The following is a 14190-nucleotide window of genomic DNA, read 5'->3' on the forward strand; positions in this document are numbered from 1 at the left end:
TTGATCACTATCAAAAATCCTTTGTGACCTAAAATGAAGCTCTGAGTAATAATCACAGTTGGCAATAAGGAAATGGAAGAACTAAACTTCTTTAAACCATAGTCATAGAATAGTTTGGGTTGGAAGGGACCTTTAAAGTCAAAGTTTTTACTTTGCGTGGTCTGTCTTTCATCACAGGGATGGACCTCACTGTTATATGACATGATTTGATGGCAGGGTACCAGCAATGCTCTCCACATTTCCCTGCTCTCAGTAGCAACACTTCTTGCCATTTTAGTCTCTTGTTTAAGTTCTTTATATGGATCTCTATTATTAGAAAATCAGAAAATCTCAGAAACCTACTTCCCATCACTGCTTATCTCCACTTCCTGTAAGTCAAGAGCATCTTCTTATTCCCACTGAAGAGCTGAGAACTGGAGGCATGTGAGAAGTGAGTTGTATGTGACATCGGTGGTCTAAGAAGAAACTGAGCATGTATCTAGAGAAATCTTGGTTGCAAGCCAAACCACATGACCATATTTGAACCAAATTAAACTCAATTAAATAAAAGCTTTCTGCCACACTCGGCATGATGTTATTTATGCCTTGAAACAGCATATCTGTTTCCCAGATCTTCCTGTTCAATTATTTAAAGGCTTGGTCCAACAGAGATAACATACAGAATCTGACTGTCAAAAGATCTGCTGCCAGCTGCAGTCACCTGCAGGGACTGGGAAGAAAGACATGACTGATGTTAACATCAAGACTTTGGCTGAGACTGTTAAACTTCATAAAGCTGTCATTGTTTGAAAAGTGATGTCTGTTCCTTCTGCATCACGATGGAACCAGCAATGATCCATCCCTTGGATCCCACCCAAGGAAAGGCCAAAGAGAAACGTGAAAAACAAAGGAAATGAGCAGACCGCTGTTGCCTGACTCTGCCCCCAACCACAACCCACACGAGCTCAGTTTGTTGTTTTGGCAGGAGAGCAGGCACTGAATAAGCAAGAAGAGTTGAAGTTGGCAGAACAGTCAGAAAAGTATTTAGAGTTGTTTATGTACGAATGATTGCAGGGTGGGAAGGGCAGACATCTTCTCTTTGAATAGATCAGGTAAAGCCCTGGGGGCAGCGCTGAAAACAGAGCCCTTTGCAATCAGATGAGTAATATGATCCTGGACTGCTTTTCCTCTTCCCTCTGTGCAGACTCCAAGTTGCAGTCAAGCTTTGCCTTGGAGTCGTACTGAACGTTGCATTCACAGGCATCTGTTAAATCCTGCCATAGCCCAGAGGATGCCTACCACTTTAATCCTCTATTAACAACTCTCACATTTTTGGAGTTGTAGCCAGGGTTCACTTGCCGACTCTCAGTCTCAAGAGTCCTTGGAATATTTATGTGGTGTATTTACCTCCCTCTGATTTCATTACAGTACTGATACTTGGCACTTCTGTACCACCTCCTATAAAGGAGGGACAGTAGCATAAGTGTGACAACACCAGCTCTGCTTAATTGCATTCAAATTCAGAGCAGTAAACAGGAAACCAGTGTAAACGTAATGCCTGCTTTGCCTGAGAAACTGCTACTATTTGAATTGTTCAGCATTGCCTTTCTGTGGGGATTATTCCTTTTGTAAAAGCAGTTACTGCAGGGCAGCAAGACACGAGCATTCCATGCACAGGGAAGCTGCAGTGGGCATGGCCTCCCCTTGGGTCCCTGTGAGGCTGGAAGTGTTCCCTGTGCCTGCAGAGGAGCAGGGACCATGCAGATGATAACACCCTTCACTGTAAGCACATTTCCCCAGTCAGGGTGACTTAGTGACTTGGGAACCATTACAGGTTTTGAAGGTGATGTTGAGATAAGGCAGCACCAAAACTGCTTTGCGTAGTTTATATGTCTATTCTGAGAGAAGTTGTCAACAACTCATAGCTTGAGGATGTTTGAACTTCACTTGTGCACGGTGCCAAATTATATGTTCTCAGGAGGCTCACGCCTACATGCAAACAGACAAGTTGCTATTTGCTTTTGCCATTTTCCCAGAGGAAATGATGGTGCCAGACAAGTGTGAGCAGATCAACCTCATATAGTGTGTCTGGCTTTGTGGTTTGTACCTCTGGAAGTCAAAATGACGAGCACTCCCACTACACCTTGGTGATTGCCCAGGGACACAGAAGGGTGACTCTAACCCAGGAGAGCATGAGATGCCCCTTCCCAGATCAAGAACTTTTCAAATCTGAATCAAGGTTTTATTGGAATTTCTCACAGCTCTTCATTTGCCCTGGATTCCTAGAGCACTTGCAGTAATGTAGATTTGGCTCTGAGCTGAAGGAGGAAGATTGTAACTGATAACAAGCTTGATGATGGAGAGATATCTACTGGAGCTCATAAACATCACTAGAAACATAAGTCAACTAAAACAATACAGAAGCTTTTTTTTTTCAAGTTTGGATTCTTGACATAAAAATGAGGACTAGTAGACCATTACAACTGGTTTGGTTAAAACACAGAAAGTTCTATCTACCTTCTTGCTAGAAACAGGAAATCAGATGTTACAGTCACTCCTGAGGATGAATTTTGAGCCAGATCTCTGACATTAAGTACAACCATGTCTATGTGTGCAGTGACAGCCTTTCTCATCTTCCATTAATCATTTGACAGATCAAGATTTTCTAACTTTAAACATAACCAATAATGATTAATAATTTCATTTACTGCAAGTTGGTTACTGAGCAAGAAAACAATCAATTTTATTTCTCAGCTTATCTTTCTAATACATAATGTAAGAATTTTCTAAACCTTTCTTTGCCCTCTAAACATAAATCACAAGAAATAAAACCTTTAGTGTAATCAAAATTTGCACTTCTTGATGGGCTTCCACATGAATTGTCTTACCATGTCAAATAAACAGATGAAATAGATTCACTTAGTGAGCCTGAATAAGAAGAGGAACAAAAGAAGAAGAAAAAAAATAACCCCAAACTTCACAATAATTGAAATTGTCTGTTTTGATTTTCATTCTGTAGGTGCCAAGATATGAGAAGTGGGCATTGAAAAGGTATTTTTAGATAAGTCCCCCAGAGTAAGAGTTATCAATTCTAAAGTTAATTCAGTGCTGCATACTACAATATAACAAGAGATGGCTTTAAGCGTAGGAGTTTGAATGTCAGAAACAGCCTGGCCATGACAGTACAGAGCTCCCTGCAGTTAATGGATCCTCTTTTTTTCAGGGTGAAGACACAACCTGAGACAGTAAAGAAGCTACTTGCCTTCTCAGTTGAAGCACCATGACTTTCTAATAGGACATTAAAAATATTGTTAATATCTGAATTATTTTTCCTTCATCTTCTCTGTGGGACATTATGGGACAGAGAGAACTAAAGTTTTGTGTTTGGGTTTTGTTTTGGTCAGGTTTAGGGGGTAAATATTTTTTTAATGTAAGTACACACTCACACAAAACACTTGGAAAGAAAATTTTTGAAGAATTTAGCTAAAAAGTCTTTATTTTCTTTTGCAGTCACTAAATACCTCACACAGATGGAAAAGGATTTATTTTTGACCAGTATAGAAAGCAGCAAAGCATCAAAGATGACAAATTTTTGACTTTGAAAAGGAAGAATATATATAATGTTGCTGACCAACCAGCTTTGCATCACCCCTTGAAAGGTAACATAATTGCAAAATTTGATAGGACTGTACATAACTGGCTGTAAAAAAAAAACAACATTGATTTTAAATTCCATTTGAAATACGTAAGTTAGAAATGCAGCACTCCTAGGAAGATCCAGATCCTTTATACAACTTCCCAACACTTTCATCACTAAATTTCACATCGAAACACGTGGTGCAGTGAAAGTCTGCCAAAAAAAAGGTGGTAATGAAGCTGACTGGGAGGTAACAGTTACCTGAGTGTGTTCAGGCTACTCAACAAAGTCCTTCCCCAGTGCACTGTTGTGGGGACCCACCTAGTGAACACACGGAGAACTGCACAAATCCAGAACACAAAAGAAAGGGAATACTGAGCCAAGGAGACAAATAATTGAACAATATAATTTAGACTCCTCCAAGTGGTGAAACATGTGGCAAGACGAGAGAGACCGCAAATTCCAGCCAACCTACAGTCACCATCTGCTATTGCTTTGGAACTCTCAGATAACTTGGTTCCAAAATCTGGTACAGCAGAATCTGGCACTTAGGAGAATGGGTAATATATTTTGGTTTAACTCAAATTGGTGCAGTGCCAAAGACATATTTGAGACTTACACTCAGTGTTAACAGCATGAGCACTAACAAACCCATGAGCTGTTCTTTGTAAAATCAGAAGTATGGCTTTGTTAAAAACACTTTCCCTTTGTTCTCTTATTTTTATTTTTAATCTGACTCTTATAGGATGAGCCATCATTTTGTATATTTGTCAAATCTTTAATGCTCTATTCCTCTGATTGCAAGGGCTGGAGACTTACAATGAAAGCTGAAACTGTAACCTTTTTTCTTTTGGCAACAAAGGCTGTAAGAACATCACTAGGATTGTTTGATTTACAACAAATTTTTATGTAATGAAGTGCTGAAATTAAATTTTGTTACAACCACATTGATCTGTTCACCATTCTATTCAAAGGGATGTTGCCCTCATTTCCTTGTCCTCACTTATCTTGCCCATATGAGAACCAAAATTCTCATAAGTACCATACCTCCAAAATATGTAGGCATTAAAATAAGATTCTTGGCTAAATCACTGGCATTTTCTTTTAATGACAGAAAATTATATACTCTTTTTTTTCCCCAAGGATAGACAAAAGGGGTGAGCTTTAATATTCATTTAGCATTGAAAATACCTTTTAATACTTCTTTTTCTGCAAACATCTTTTGCTTTGCCATCTGAAGATCCTCTGAAACAAAGCTGCAAATACTAAATATCCAGTTACAAAAAGGTATGTTGTAGTACAGGAGCTCCCTCCAAACTCTTACAGGATCACTTGATTTTGATCCAGTTCTTTATACATGTTTATGTCCCCATGGTTTATGTGACTTTATTTCCAGAGAAGTCCTGGATAATCAATACCACAGGACAACTTCCTAGCATAGAGAACTGCCACTTAAGTTTGGAGAAGAGCCATCCATACCAATTTAGAGGCAGAAAGAAAATTCTAGTTTATCTGTCCCAATCCAAATTTTCTTCTCTTTCTTGACAAGACTATTCCAAGAAAATCTCGACTCTTCTAAATCCGTCTTATAACAACCAGCCTAATTTCAGACCTCCAAAATATTTATTTCCACTTCTTTCTCTTCTTATCTTATTCAAGATACTACTACTATTAGTTATTAGCATTTCTCTAACAAGTGGTACTTCACATGAAGTTCTACGGGAAGTGTAGGGCTCCTGTAAGAGCATGTCCTCATAGTCATTGCACTACTTGGGACACAAGGAGTGTCCTCAAGGTTCTGGGTTACACAGAAACAGCAAGGCACACAGGCCACACCTGCTTTGTACCTGCACAGCCACTGCTGTCCCTTAAAGCCAGTGGGGCAGGCATTACTGTTAGAGCTCAGGTTCTCTGGAGCAGTGATTTTTTACCCCAGGGGTAGGAACAGAAAGCCTTGCTCTCTAAGGCCTTCCTCTTTGGCTCAGCACCTTCTATTCCTCCCTCTCCCCTTGCTGAAATAGTTCCTTCTCTCGTGTGCCCTCCCTGCTTCTTCCTCTTCTCAGCAGCTCCAAACAAGTAGAAGTTGCTGTAGACATAAGACAGGATGAATTGTTTCCTGTGGTCATAGGGACCAAAACAGAAGGCTGCCCAGGCAGGTCTGGGTGTCCTATAACCCTCCCAGTGAGAGATCTGTGTGAAGAATGAGACTCCTCCCTCTCTGGCTCTCCAAGTCTCTCCAAACCTCCCTTCCATCTATAGCATCCCTAAAATGCTGCTGACCCCTTCCCCAGCTGGATCTCACCATACAGCATCCTCTAAGTCCTGCTGTTGAAAATGTTACCTAAAACTTAGGAGCTTAGAGCTAATTCTGCTCAACATGGCAGTTGGATCTTAAATGGCATTGCTAGCAATCCCTCTCCTGCAGCTTTGTGTCCTTTTGTAGCTTCCAGTTACCTTTTACACTTTCTTATCCCCTGTTAGTGCTTCAGGTGTTTCATCCTGGCGTTTTAACCTGCTCTGTGTCCATGGACCACGTCTCAACAGAAATAAACACCCAAAGTTTTCAACGCCAGGGGGCATCTTACCATTCGATCAGAATTCCTTGCTATAACATGCTATTTATTCCCTTGCACAGCACAATGTCTATCCAGGCCAGATTTCAGAAGTGTTTATCTTCCAATTTCACCATTTTCCGTAGGCACTTTACATCTTTCAGAGCTTGACATCTTCATATAGTGAGATAATGGTTTCCCTCAATCATTAATTTAATAAGCCTCAAAATTACCTTGAGCTTTTTAATCACACAGACTTTTTTCCTCATGTTAAAATAAGGAATAAGTCTACAAGTAACTGCACATCTCTTGGGTTCTGTACAGACCAATTAGAATGCTTAATTTCTAATTTGTTTTCATTATTTGTACAAATCAAGATTATGATACTTCCAAAACTTGCATTTTAGAAACACTGCTTTTGATAGCCTACTTTAACACATTTCTCTGGTAAACCACAAGTTAGTGATGCAACAAAGACAACATTGCTGATGGGGATTTTTGTTGTTTGCTTTGGATTTGTCTGGAAAGCCTGAGAGAGGTCAGGAGTCCTTGCCTGTAGTGATACTTAATTGCCCAACAAGAAACTGTAATAGGCTACAAGTGCTTCTAATCCAAACAGATAAAATAGGTTGTGGGTGTAAGAATTTTATCAACATATAGTATATAACTATAAATAAATAGATGAAGATATCAAGCAATAAATTCAGATTTATGGAAACAGTGCCTTAAGGGACAGTCATGTTTTCTCTAATTCTTGTCCTCTTAGCTATGAGAATATAATTTCCTCTTCAGTTTCATGTGCATAAGATAGGAAACACAACAACTACTGAATTTCACATATTCTTTGAAAAAACAATACAAAGAGGAGCAAAATTCCTAATATACCTCAAGCCTCTGAAAAAAAAGTACCAAGTTTCTAAATTTTTGTCTTGTTGTTCATGACAATTGTCAAGTTGTGAAATTCTTTTAGGGTGGGTCAGAGAAACAGCAGAGAAGAATGAAAAATCAGAGAGGAGAGTAAAAGAAGGGGCACAACTCTGTGACTCTGTGATTACAACAGATAGTAAAAGAAGCAGGAACTAGTCCCAGTTGGAATGAATCAGCATAATTTTGTAAAACTAATGGGAAAAAATAGAGCTAATATGGAACTATGAGTCTTACTGGATAATCATCCTTTTCTTGTTATACATACATTCTTTTCATGCATTTCTCAGTGCTGGAAAAGGGAAAACCCATCCTTGAGAATGTAGAAAACAAAACTGCAGTATGAAAAAAAAAAGACTCAGCATCCTGTTGTACAACAGGTATGGGACTAGAGGCTGAGGCATCTTCTGATGAAAGATCCTGGGAAGATTATACCTGCTATGAGAAAAAAATCACAAAAAAACCCCAAACAAAAAACCCCCTGTACAACAGAAATGCCACACACAATTTAGGCTTGGAGTCTTTGTCTCAGTTTGAACTCTATCTAACCCCTGTTTTCATCACATAATTAAAGGTTTTGTCAGACTTTTCAGGAAGTCTGAATCTTTCTCACATACCTATGAAAATTACTTTTCAGATGTTTTCATTAAAACAGGAAGACAGAGTGATGCAACAGAATGAGCACTGAAGGACTCACTTCTACTTTTTTGTCTGCCACTGCTTTGTTGGATGACATGGAACAAATAACTTCATCTTTCTGTGCTTCAGCTTCCACATCTGTAAAAAGAAGATAATGAGACTGAGCTCCTCTGTAAATAAACTTTTTTTCTTCTCTTATCAGGGACAAGAAACAATGATGGAAGGAAACTCTTAGTAGTTTCTCATAGTTCATTGGGAAGAAGCCAATTCAATTATGAGATTTCTGGAGTTTATGGGGTTGTTTTCATTCTCAAAACTTTGCAAAACAGTCAAAAGTGGAAAAGAAATCAACCCAGGCTGGCCCAGACCCCAAGCCTGTGAAGTGTTCTGAGCACAGTTGAGCAACACTGGACAGAATGTTTAGCCAATTACCTCCCTTCACAGATTCCAAGGAATGTTTTATTTCAGTAAAAAGGAATTCTAGAAAATGTAGAATCTTGCTCCCAGATCTTAAGAGTGAGAATTTCTGACCATGAAAAACAGATAGAATTTAGTCAGCAACACCTCAAAGATAAAATACAACTTTTCCACAATTCTAGAGAGTCTATAGAAGAGAGGTATTAAGTACAAAAAAATAACATAGCTGGGGCTGAAAAATGAAGGAAAAAAGTTGAAGGGAATTATAGTGGATGACAATACTACTCTCTGTATGCTCAGTGCTGCAATTCCTTGCTAAGACAAAACAAGTCTTAGCAAGGTTCTTAGATCTGTGAATTCTCCCAAGCATTGTCTATCACACACATGTGGCTTCTTCCTCATATTCCTGCAGATTTTAGGGCCACATCACATATGTTCATCATTCCTACCCACAACTTGTTTCTTGCTCCATTAGCATGGATTGATGTTAATCTATCTAGCTGGTTGTTAGATCTTATCTGTATCCTGTGTATGGGAAATGAAGAGGGCCTGTCTGTTACATGGTATGAGGTTTGCTCTCATCTCTGTCTCACCTCGAAGAGCAGGACATTTGAGAGTTACAGAGCTCTGTTAACAGCAGTGATGCTAGGAGGGTGTCTTTATTTTTTATTTCATTATCAAGGCATTCTCTCAATAAATGGCAAATGGGAATATTGCTGAAATAGCACAGCTGGTCCAATGTAGTTTTAAAACTACAAACGTTCCTTCCATCCTTGTTTAAGTCCAAAAAAAAGAAACTGTGAGCGTGCTGACTTGTTTTGTTAAAACTGTCATCAGCCCAAGAGGACAGCACTAGTGCTAAAAGTTTTGTATGCCAACGAGAAAATGGAAATAATCTGAAGCACAAGAGACTGAGGAGAAAACTGATTCTGCATTCCCAACTCATCTAATTATCATCTGGCTTCTCTAGTTATCCTTCTAATTTCTTTGTCCTGAGTTTTAGCCTAAATTCTCTTAGGCAGATTCTGCTACTCTAACAAGACCTAACTGGTTTGATTCACAGAACGATGCAAAGCCTTTCATCAACCAAATTAGTTTTGATTTACCTTTGTGCAAAAAATAATCCCTTTCAGCTACAGGATCTAATGGTTTAAAAATCTGTCATCTGGTGGCTTCATCAGCAGTGCCTGTGGCTGTTCCAGAACTCTTGGCTGTCAGGGATCTTCCAGGCTTAGGCAATCATGCAGTTGTGTTCAGAGTTCAATCTACATCCATGCACCATTAAATACCTTCACACAATCATTATAAAGAAGTGTGAGTATCTTAAGATGACTTTTCATACATAATAATCTCTTGTATTCTTCTGCTAAATGCTGAAGTCCCACCACGATGAATCAACTCGCTGGCCTGACTAGCTAAGTGAACTTAAGGAAATAGCATCAGAAACCAAGCAATATTCTGTCTGTACAGCCTGGTAAAGCCTATAAATTCTGACAGGTTGAAGTGTCCCATGCAGATGTCTTCAAGTGAATGCGAACTCCTCCTACAGCCTATACAGAGTGACTCAATGCAGCTGATGAAGCTGACAGTTCAAAACACACTTTTTTCTATTTGAAGTGGTTTGGACAGTTTGCTGTCCATGAGCACCCACAAGCAGGGTTTGGCTTGACAGCCATCAGTTCTTACTGACAACTGTGGTGGACTGAAATTTCAAAGACTTCCATGGGAGACTTCAGATAGAACAGGCTTTTTAGGAGACCTGCTGCTTCCTGGAGCAGGAGGCCAGGTAGGAAAGTCCCCATGCCTGAAGTGGCACTCGATGCCTGCATTTATGTAACTAAATCCCACATTAGTTCTCTGCTAAGGGGAGCTTAGACATCTGGTTCACATGGAGACACCTACACACTGAAAACCAAATTTAGGTGCCTTAATCTGCTGGCTGAATCCACCCCTTTACTTGGAGATTTCCTCAGCTGGCAGCTGTATTAGCATTATGCTTGAGGGGCTTCAATGCACATTTTTCTCATTTCCATTTCTAATCCACTCATGAGAACATTTACATGTTTGACCTCTCCAACACACTTGCAGTAATTTACAATTGTAACTCTAGAGAAAACATGCCTTTTTTGTTTCTTTTAAATTTATTGCCTGGTAATTTCAGGACATCTAGATCTTGTCCTATAAGAAACACAGAATTCACTTTCTCTATGACAAGAGATTTTTAGGCCATTACCATATTTCTTCATGGACTTTTTCCAAGTTAAATCATTTAAGTGTATTTAACCTCTTTTTTTTGTTGTTGATTTTTGTTTTTAAAGGAAGCAATTCCACACCTCCAATCACTTCATTGCCTTTCTCTACACCTTTCTGGGTGCTTTAGGGAGAATTCCACACATTATTCAAGATGTGCAAGCATTTTCAGTTTTGCAAAGCATCCCATCCTATTCTTTAGTCCTATCTTAATATACCTGACATCCTTTTTGCCTTTTCACCTACTCCAAAGCATAGAATTGATGTTTTATTTCAATAGATTAGCCACAATAGCTCCATGGATTCTTTTCTGAGCGCTGCTAATAAATTTAAGAGTATGTGAAATGACCTTGTTCTATAGGCTTTTCCTCAGTGGTGGATAACAGTCTCTCTTCTATTCAGGCATCTATTTTTGCAAAGCTATTTAGAAAATAATCCCTTTGAGATCTTCACCCACTGTCAAATTTTATATATATGGCCCAAGATTTCAAAAGTATTTGAGAAGAGAGAGCAGATCAAATAAACCCAAATATGTATTCTGAGTTGTCATTTGACATTATTTACTTTGGAAAGTAGGAAAAAACCACATTAAGAGATCTGCAGCAAGGGTAACATTAAGTGATCTGCAGTAGGAAGGAAGAGGTCTGAAAGCAACCAGACAAATGTCTTACTTCCTCAAACCCTCCAAATAAACTCTTCAACACTTACAAGGGCTTTTTTCACTCAATTCACAGCCATAATCACATAGAAACTCTGCCAGGATATGTGCAGACTGACTTTAGTCATGAACAGCCCATAGGCAAACAATTGTAACAGGAAACCACTGAAACAAATTCAAGTTCTCCCACTTCTTGAGGGAATAGTAGTTTCCTCCAGTCTATCACAGCCGGTCAACAAGCTCTACTCATCAGCTGGGGAAATTTGTTCTGAACAATTTGGAGTTAGAAAAAGCACAAAATAATGCTGTTTGGTTTGGAGGACATTTGCCTCTTTTTTCACAAAGTAGATGAGTCAATCTAGGAAATGAAACAGGATTCCAAGAGCATCTTTTGCAGCTCAGAGTGTCCTTTTCTCTTGTGTCATTTCTGTGTCTGAGATATGCCAACAACAGAGATGAAATTTCAGTGCTTAAGTACATATGGATCGCAGACTCTGACCACAACTGTACTGACAGAGGATTACTTTGGGTTACGACTTCTTACCGGCACTTTTTATGAAGTTCTTGTCCCTTGCTGTGCGCACACTGGAAGTGGGTCAATTAGTTAACACTAACGAGTTATCATAGAGTTTATTAAGCAATTGGCCTGGACAGATTATCATTATCAGGAATTTTGAGAAATGAAATATATCTCAAAGACCTTACAGTAAATGACGCTAAAAAGTAGCAGTTTATTAATTCTGTTAATAAAATTACCATCCAAGCACCAGGGAAACTCTTTTTGATAAGAACTAAAAGAGATTAAATACCTGGAATTACAAGGTAGGCAACAACTGGCCAAATTAGGACTTCAAGGATAATGGTTCTGCAGAAAGCAGATAGCATATGTGCTGAGGTTGCTTCTACCTAAATGAGCTTAACACACTTCTGCAGTTCTCCAACTGAATTATTGTAAGAGGGAGATCAAAGCTGTGTGTTAGCCACTGTGAAACAGGAATTATGAAAGGCTGTCTGGTGGGGATGCTGACTGTGTGGCTATCTCATTTAACTGCACACCTTACTTTCATCTTGATCCCTGCTACCTCCTTGTCATCCACCTACTAACCCTCCACAGGCTGTCACTCCGTTTTCTCTTGCTGCAGCTCCTGATTATGGATTGCCTTTTTGCTCTCTGTACTTTAATGCTGTAGCTACAGCTTTTTGACTGGTTCTGTACTCTGCTCTATTTGTGTGTTATAAAGCACCTTGCCATAATCTCTGGATACTGGGGACAATATCCACCAAAGAATGGGTTTGGGTGTATTAACCCGATTTAATTTCCACTTCCCTAAAATAAAATCTGCCATCTTCAAAGTCTCACTTGGCAGCTCAGGTTCTTTACTCTGGGTATTTACAAAGTAAGCTCCCAGTCCTGACTGTGCTGTTCAAATCTGACAGTGAGTTTATTCTCAAACCCCATTAGGGTTTATGAATCCAACACCTTCAAGTTTCACCACTTTTTCTGGTGAAAGGGCACCTGCCAAGTCAATGCCACACCAAGACAGACCTGTGGTATGGTGGGCACCCCACCATGCTGTGGTTTAGCAAGCCAGCAGTTTGATCTCTGGGACAAGAGCAATGGGCAAAAACTGAAGCACAGAGGTCCTATCTGAATATGAGGAAGGACTTCCTTACTGTGCAGGTGACAATGCACTGGAACAGATTGCCCAGAGAGGGCATGGAGTCTCCTTCCCTGGAGATACTCCAGAACCATCTGGATGCAATCCTGTGCCATGTGCTCTGGGGTGACCCTGCTCAGACAGGGAGGTTGGGCCAGATGACCCACTGTGATACCTTCCAACATGAACCATGCCATGGTTCTGTAATCACTTATTCTGGATATCAAGGATCTGAGGTTTCAATGTGCCTCTTCACCTGTGAGGATGTAAATCGTGTTGCTATGGAAGCCCATGAACTGCCAATCTCAGATTACTTCAGCACAGTTGTGGTTGATTTCCCTTAGCTATGTCCCCCTCTCAGCTGAAGAAAGCAGCCCCTACATTGCACACAGTGAGGGAACCATAGTTGGTCAGCACAAGCATGCCCCATCAGCCTCACCTACATGCACTCCTTTCCTCCCTTTCAGAGCCCCTGGACAAGCACAGGGAATGGAGCATCTCTGTTGAGGACAGACTGTAGGAGCTGGGCCTGTTCTGTATGGAGAAGGCTAAGGGGGATCTCATTAATGCACATAAATATCTCCAAGAAGACGGTGCTGGACTCTCCAGTGCCCAGCGACAGGAGGAGCAGCAATAGCCATAAACTAAAACACAAGTTTCACCTCAACATGAGGAAAAACTTCTTTACACTGAGGGTGGCAGAGCACTGGAACAGCTGCCCGAGGACGTCATGGATTCTCCCTCTCTGGTGACATCCCAAACCCAACTGGATGTGTTCCTGTGTCACCTTCTCCAGGTGACCCTGCCTTGGCAGCAGGTAGGGCTGGATGCTGTCCAGAGGCCCCTTCCAATCCCACTAATTCTGTGCTTCCAGGAAGCAATTTAAGGCCATGTACGCATATATGTATGGCCAAGTTTCACAAACGAAGATTTGGGAAGGGCTCTCCCCACGTGGGTGTGCCCTTCCAGCCTGCGCAGTGGATTTTTTAGGTGAGGCACAGCGTGCACAGAACTGGCCCCACCGTTTCAGTCCTGAGGTTCATCTGCCACGGCCAAGCGAGCGTGGACAGTGACAGGAAAGTCCTCGGGACTGTCACAGCACCCGGTACTAACCGGGGCTGACCCTGCTGAGTATCCGAGATCTGACGGGATCGGATGGCAGCGAGGCATTGAACTGCAAGGGGACAGTCCCCACTGAGACTCGAACTCAGGTCCTTGGGATTCGGAGTGCAGAGTGCTCTCCTTTACACCACGGGGCCGCCCTATTTAAGGCCATAAATCCCCAAATAAACACCTCCTTGCGGGGCTTTAAACTTCAGAGAGCGGTGAGAGGGACCATGCAAGCTCCGTGGGAGCAAATCTGAGAGGAGGGGGAAGATAAAAGCCGCACATCCACAGCCCTCCATCCCTAATTCCCCCGCTCAGATCGGTCAAAGGCAGCCAAGGCACAACCCCAGAGCCCTCAGCCCTAATTCC

This window comes from Pithys albifrons, chromosome 7 (genome assembly GCF_047495875.1).
Source record: "Pithys albifrons albifrons isolate INPA30051 chromosome 7, PitAlb_v1, whole genome shotgun sequence".
NCBI lineage: Eukaryota > Metazoa > Chordata > Aves > Passeriformes > Thamnophilidae > Pithys > Pithys albifrons.